At 33.7% G+C, this 8259-nt stretch overlaps 1 pseudogene; it reads right to left on the bottom strand.

The window, feature by feature from the left end:
- Positions 1-6648: 6648 nt before the first annotated feature.
- Positions 6649-6766, bottom strand: LOC118609869 (annotated as a pseudogene).
- Between the last annotated feature and the right edge of the window lie 1493 nt (positions 6767-8259).

Raw genomic sequence — 8259 nt, 5'->3', positions numbered from 1 at the left:
TGAGGTAAAGCCCAGAAATCTATAAATCTATATTCATTAAACAACAACAACAACGACAACAACAACAACAACAACAGTTTTCAGAGAATAGAATTAATTTCCCACCATGCTACATAAATGATACTTAGGTTTTCAGAATTGTTATAGAGATTTGTCATATATATAGAGCAACATAGCAAATTTCCTTTGCCCCTCCTCTATCCAAACAAGTAACACCTAAGCACACATTCCTTTGTGTTTGATAAATTAATACTTGTGTGAGTTATTTTTTTTTCCCGACTAGAATTGTTTAAAACTTTCTTTTTTCAGCTTGAGTGGGTTTTCATTGTCTGTTTACTGATTTTGTGCATAATCTATCTTCAAAAGTATTCTTTATCACAAGTTAGATACTTGTCAGGGGATATGTAATGCCTGTGTATGAAACTTGTTTAGTAACTCATAGTCTCATGTCTTGAACTAAAGGTCTGTATGTAATTGTGATATTATTTAATAGCTCAGGATACCATTCTTCCATCTCATGCTTGTCCACATGGAGTAAATGAAAACACAGTAGTCATTATTCTTTGCCTTGAGTGAGGGGTTGTGACTCTTCAGATGTATAATTCTTGGTTATGTAAAGTTAAAATACAATAACATTTTGAAATAGTTGGCAATTTTATTTACCTAGGAGGATAGATGTCACCAATGAAGAAAGTCTTTGGGCTGTCAGTACTAATGCCATTCATCACCTCTGGAGACCAGATGCTTTGCCTATTCCATATGCCATTCCATTTATTCCTCTTACCCATACTGCTCCACCCTCGCCCCACCACCCACAAATTACAAAGGAAATGACTTGCCCAAGTTGAGCTCTGTTGTAGAGAGATGCTGTGTCTGAGGATTATCTCCCTCCTCTCAACTGATTCAAAAAGAAAGGTGAATAAATACAAGAATGAAGGACAACTTTGTAGCTTGATAGCAAATAGAAGAGTGAAAATCAAAAGTAGGAATTCAGTCACGTGGGCACAATAAAGCAAGAATTCTCAGACACTTTGGAGGGGAGGAGTGGCAAACGGCTCCACCCTGTACAGCCCACTGGGTTCTGAATTAGTCCCTGGACTGTATGAAGGTGGAAAATTTGCTCCTAAATAACGAAAATTCTAGGGTACCAAAAGTAATAAGATTGTTATTGTACTCTGTTTAAGAAAACAAGAGTGTACATTTTGACATCAACATTTTTTAAATGATTATTAAAATCAGGATATTTTACAGGTTAAATTCGTCCATTTAATACAGCCACTTTTCCTAAAACTTAAAGTATAAATATCACAAATGCCACTTGATACATAAAAAAATTAAATATTTTATAAATTATGTAAGAAAGCTACTTTATGAAGAGTAAAACAGAAAGATTTTGTATAAGCACATTCCCTTTATCTCCATGGATTTAAAGACCAAATTATGAAACTTCCTGATAGATAGAAAGGAAAACATATGACCATATGACCATACTGTTGTCTGTAATGCAATATCTCCATAGTATAATACTAACTAGAGACTGCACCAGACATTCAATTATGAAATATAATCTTCATTCTGAATTCAGATCCAATGGTAATGTATAATATCTAAATTAATTATTTTGCATTTCATGGACCACTAGGCAAAGCACCAAATTCTGAATTATAAAATATTCATTTTAGCAATTTTACTTGCTTTAGACAATCATGATCACTTTTTTCTCTTCATTTTTCAAATGAGCATTAGATAGCTTGTCCAAGACATACTTATAATGTGAGGTATGAATATGGAATAAACAAAATGAAAATGTAAATCCTGAATTTAATTTTGAGAGGAATAATTATTGTAAATATGGTCAGTCTTAGGACAAAATTTTTTAAATAAAATACCATTCTTCTCATTATATACTTCTCTCTTCATTATACAATGCCTTTACTTAGTTGTCCTACCACCAAGTGTCAGATAAGTTTACGGAACCCTCACTTTCTAAGGGATTCTATAAACTTCACACCACTAAAGATAAAACTGTTTATAGGAGAATTCTAACATTGTGTTAAACCTTAGGAACAAGGGGGTGCTTTGGCATCTCTCTACCTTTCTCTACAATATAATAACAATAACATGCAACATAATGAAGAAAAAAAAATTTTTCCAAACCTCTATGTTTGATGCTATTCTGAACACTTTTACAGAATTTATCTCATTTACTCCTTCTAGAAATATTACAAAATTAATGTTTAAAATTTGTTATTTGTAGACACATTCACTGAGATTTAAAGAGATCTCAAAGCAGGGTTGGAATTTGAATCTGAAACTTTTGGACACTAAAATCTGTACTTCATCCTTTCATGATGATTAGAAAAGTGTCCATGGCCCATTGGAACATTCTGTTAATAGAGCCAATCCTGTCCATGGACTTAAGTGTTGGAACCATCTTTTACTTTTTTCCTTCTCACAATCATTGGACCATGTGAATGGTTATGCCATTTTTTAATTTTCTATTTATCAATGCTAATGGCTGAATTGTGTTCTCTAGAAATTAATATGTCAAATTTCTAACTCCCAGTAACTCAGAATATGATGGTATATGGACATAGGTAATTAAGTTAAAATAAGGTCCTTAGGGGAGACCTTAATTCAATATAACAGCTGTCCTCATAAGTATAAATTTGGACACAAATTTGGTACAGAGGGAAGACCATATGAAGACACAAGAGCAAGATGGCCACCTACAAGCGAAGTAGAGAGACCTCAGAAGAAGCTACCTGCTAGCACGTCGATCATGGAATTCTAGCTTCCAGAAGGGTAAAAAATAAATTTCAACAGTTTAAGCCATCCAGGCTATGGTACTTCATTGTGGCAGCCTTAGACGACTAATACAATCATTACTTGTCAAGTCCACATCCTATAATTATCACTAGAGCTTTTAATTTATTCATTCTTCTTTTAGTGAATACACAGTACTCAGTACATGCCAGTCTCAAATCTAAGAACTTTTCTTATACTACTCATTTAATTCTCACCATAGGAAGTCCAGTTCCAGAATCTGTCCCCAGCTCTGAATTGTGCTGGTTCAGTGACCTTAGTTATGGTCCCCATCTCTAAAACAGTGTCCTTGTCCAGCAGTCCTTTCTGGCTCTCTGATTAATTTTCTTAAAGTACTTATTTGGACTAGTCTCCTACATTAAGCCCAAGCTGTAACGAAACTAAATTATCAGTAATTTTTCAAATGTTTTGTGTTTCTCATTTTTCTGCCTTTGACCTATCAAGCTATCTTTTATTGTCACTTATCAAAATTCGATTTGTTAAAACTCAGCTCATTTGCTTCCTCCTCCATGAACTTGATTTTCCCAACCAGATATTTCCTCTTCCTTCCAGCGAGCTTATTTAGTTCTTCTTTTTTTTATTTTTTATTTTTTTTTTACCATACATACACTCTTGCATTATAATTTTCACATATATCTTATGTACAAGGTTACAAGCTCTTTTAGGTTATAAGTTGTATGTTTGCATATTGGTGCTCTTCACTCTAATGGTTTGATCATTATTAGAAATTTTAGGTCACAGAAATTTATTCTCTCAGTTCTGGAGGATAGAAGTCCAAGATCAAGGTGTTGACTGGTTTGGTTTTCCTTGAGGCCTTTCCCTTTGACTTGCAGATAGCCGCTTTCCTGCTGTGTCTTCACATAGCCTTTCCTTTGTGCACACACGTCTTTTTTTGTCTCTCCCTCTTCTTATAAGGACACTAGTTATTTTGCATTTAGGCCCTATAGCCACAGCCTCATTTAACCCTAATTACCTTCTTAAAAGCCTTTCCTCCAAATACAGTCATATTGGGGGTGAGGGCTCCAACACGTGAATTGTAGGAGGACACAATTCAGTAGCAAAAACATTTAAGAATATTTCTTGAATTTAATGCTGATTAGTTGTAACAAATGGTGCTTTGGTAAATGTGTAACAAACAGCTCTGAGCTAGCTTTGATTTGTAGTGTTTTGAGGTTTCTCTTTTGCAAGTACCTCCACCTCATCAGAATTTAGGGTATTGATATGTCAACAAGCTTGCAATTTTAACAATCAACTCAGGTGAAGCCAGTATGAATGGACTCCAGTATACCACTGGCTTACGCCACAGTCTTTCAAGGCTGATGGTAATAAAAATAAATAAATAAATAGATAAATAAATAAATAAATAAAATAATAATGATAAATAATAATAAAAGACATGAGATACGCTATGTTTATTTATTTTTTACTTCTTTCTTTATCCCTTCTCCCCCCCTCCAAAAAAAAATAAAGCCTCAAATGCAGAAATCAACCACGTTAGGAGAAAAAAGCAATATTACTTACAAATCTAAATCTATAGGCAAAAATTTATACTTGCTTCAGTAGCTGTTTTTCAGATGATGCTTATCTTTTTTTTGGTGACTTAGTAAGTTGATAACAGGATAAAGAAAAACTTTTCAAGGTGACATTTTAATGGAGGGCACATTAAATTAAGTCATTAAAAATTGAATCCCCAATAGGCAGCTTAATCATTATAATTAAACCAAGTAGTTTAAGTAAAACCTAACCCAATCAGTAATGCTGCTTTCAAATGCTTTCTGTGTTTTGATAAGTCGTTCATTAGGAAAAATTCCTATTTAGCACCAGTAAGTAGAATAAATGCGCACCTCACAGAAGTATATTTTATTAGTTTCTAAACACTGTCCTCGCTAGTGTGTAATCTATATTCTGACGTTACCGAGAATAAGGATGTGATATTATGCATAAGGTTTGTAGTCATTGATCCAGAAATAAACTCTGTAATGGTTTGGTGTGTTTTGAATGCCTTGAACAATGTAAAGGTGGTATAAAGGGTATCCATTATTGCAGGCCTCACTGAAAACGTGCATATGGGACATAATGTTTTATGTAGGCATCATTGACCCAGAAAGTCTCACTGTAATAGTTTATCTTCTGAATGGTTTAATCAATAAAATACAGAATGTAAATGTTATCAGTTATGCTGAGGATATACTTGTTTTCAGAGATATGTATAAAAACATTGTATATAGATAACATAGTAATAGATATTAATGATAAAGATAAAGATATAGATGATTAGATATAGATGTAGATAGGTGTAGATATAGATAGGTATAGATACAGATAGATACAGATAAAGATGTAGATAATATAGATATAGATGATATAGATTATAGATATATACATACATATACATATATACTGTGTTTCATTTGTAGTAGCAGCTCCAAAACCAGACTCCAGCTGCTTTCTTTCAATCGGTTGAATTTCACAGCTCTCTAGAATGCTTTTGCTTGCAGGAATATACTGACCCCTGTAGTAGAACCTCTTCAATTACAAAGAATAGTTATTTGAGCTGTTCAAATGTCTAAGTATAAAGGTTAAAATAATCTAATCATTTATGTCCTTCACTTACAGTGCTTTTTACATATTGAAACTGTATATTAGTATAAACACTGGCATTATATTAAGCCATTAAATATTGTTAATATATTTTTAAATTGTATTATATATACATATTTTTATAGTCTATATATCTGTATCGTAATTAAGATATGGTGTTTTGAAACAAGTATTTATATACTAAAAAGGAGTTTGAAATGTCAACATATGAATAATTTTGACCACGTAACTGCCAAAATATTCTTATACCTAAAATTTTTGAAATATAGTAAAATAACTTGAAAACATGTCAATTAGAGTTAGAATTATTCTAGATGGGAGTCAGTCAATATTTCATGGTTTTGTGAGTCTTCTGGCCTCAACTTTTCTCTACATGTCTCTATTAGAGAAGCATTACCTTACAAGTAGTGTCTGATTAAAATAGAAACCTCTCTCCCCTCACTGTTTGAAGACATGGGCAGTTGTATAAGTCCTTTTGTATAGTTAAATTTATCAGATTCTTTCTAGGTGAGATATGATGGTATCTGAAAGGAGGTTTGATTGAATTAAGGAAGTAAGATAAAAGTAACTAAAGAAAAAACACTGATAGGGGAAATTGTGTAATGGGTTCTCAACAGCCAAACAGTATTACTGGGTTATCACTGTAAGACCGGCATGGTCACTTTACAGTATTTAAATTCTCTGTTATGTAGCCCTAGTCATTGACTTACACACACACACACACACACACATACATATACATAAACATATGACAATCAACATTTGTGTTTTTCAAAGCTAGAAAGGAAAATAAATACATGTCGTGAACATTCAAGTTATCTGTCATATTTCCAAATTTTAAATAAAAATTTAAATATGTCCGTCATGGAAACACTCTAGCTTTTTTTTCTCTCAAATCAATGTCATCAAAGAATCATGTTTCTGGAATTTATGATTGAAAGAATGAGTATTTTTAAATATAGTGAAGTTTTAAAAAGTGTTTAGTTTAATTATCACTTTAATTCACTATTTTCTCCCTCAGTTTGTCCTTCTCTCTCTCTCTCTGTCTTTTTGTTTTTTCTCTCTCTTTCTCTCCCTCTGTCCATCTGTCTGTCTCTCATATTCTGTGTCTAAGTAGTATTCACCCTCCCATGCTCTTTTTCATTCAGTGTGCTAGGGTAGATGCCCTCTAATTCTCTTGCTCTTTACTTCTGATATAATGTCTACTTTTATTTTTGTTAACACCTACAGCACCTGGTATTCCTAGATGGTCTCCCATTCAAGTACTAACTAGGCCTGACCTTGCTTAGCTTCTGAGATCAGATGAGATCAGGCATGTTAGGGTTTCATGGCCATAGATTAACATCTATTGTTTTAACCTTCCTCACGCCATTCATTTTCTACAGCTAGGAAACCGTTTTACAAATTAAGGTTGTGGCACTGAACTATGGAAACAGTTGATCACTCCTTGAAGCTTAGAGTTTAACTGAATTTAATTTAGAAGATGAAAGTTTTCAACCCTTTGTCCTCTTTAGGATTAATAAACTAAAAGGAAGTACAGTAAATCATGATAACATTACATTTTTTTTAATTATATGCTATAACTATATAAACCAAGCATTAATTGATATGCTAACATATTCTGTGATGTGGAGGGCTGCCCTGGCCTCAAAACCTGGCTCATTTGCATAGCGTAAGTTGCCTCATTAGTGATGGAAGCAGTACTATGGTGGTTGATATTTTTAATAACTGTTCTACTTTAAATGATTCGTTTAAGCATATCATGGCAAGTCCATTCTTTCTACTGGTCATTGCCTGGTAGTTGTATTTATAATTGAATTCTATAATGGTAGTTGTATTTATAATTGAATTCTTCTCTCCTGAGAAAGACTCTCAAAGGAAAAATAGCTCTATTTCTTTATCTGTTCTCTGCTGTATCTAGGTGTCATGGGCAGTACTGCAGCTGTTTAGGACCAGGTAGGAGCTATATCAGATTCCTAAAATTGCTATAATGAAGTACCACAAACTGGATAGCTTAAAATGAAAGAAATATATTCTTTCACAGTAAGGGGTCTTATTAGAAGACCCCTTATACTCAGCATTCAATCAAGTGTTGGCAGGGCCATACTCCCTTTAATGCCTCTCAGGTCAGGTCCTTTCTTGTTTCTTTCGGTTTCCAGAAGCCTGAGTCCCTTGGTCTGTAGCTGGATAACTTCACTTTCTGCCTCTGTCTGTCTTCACATGTCTGTCTTCTCCCTGTGTTCACATGGCATTTTCCTCTTGTATGTCTCTGCTTTCTCTTATAAGGACACCAGTCATGTTGCATCAAGGAACACACTAATGATCTTGTCTCAAATTTATTTCATCTGGAAAGACCCTATTTCCAAATTAAGATCACATTCATAGGTATGGCTGTTTAGGACTATCTTTTTGAGGAACACAATTCAGCTATAGGAGGAGCTAATTTGAGTATAGTTCCATCTGAGATCAAAGCCCCTCTCTCCAGTCCAACTCTTACCTCCACCCCTAGTAGGATGGCAGGTAGGGAGATGGAAAGAACTGAGTCCTTGATTACATTATTGAGTCAACTATAAAACTACCTACCTCTGGAATTCTTGCAAGACAATAATTTCCCTTATTGGAATAATAGTTTGAGTTGGCATTTCTGCTAATCCTAGCTAAGTATCCCAACTGATGAAAAGAGAGCTGACTCATGCTGTTGTGGCAAAAATTAAATGAACTAGTGCCAGTCTGAAACTTATCATAGTGTCTGGAATAATGCTAGTCATTATTATTATCATTAATGTAGTTATTATTTGATGAGAAATTAAAACGATATATTTTACATTTTTG

The sequence above is a fragment of the Rousettus aegyptiacus genome, unplaced genomic scaffold, assembly GCF_014176215.1.
Source record: "Rousettus aegyptiacus isolate mRouAeg1 unplaced genomic scaffold, mRouAeg1.p scaffold_m13_p_11, whole genome shotgun sequence".
Taxonomy (NCBI): domain Eukaryota; kingdom Metazoa; phylum Chordata; class Mammalia; order Chiroptera; family Pteropodidae; genus Rousettus; species Rousettus aegyptiacus.
Note: the sequence above shows the minus strand (reverse complement) of the source record. Positions and strands in the feature narration are given on the sequence as shown.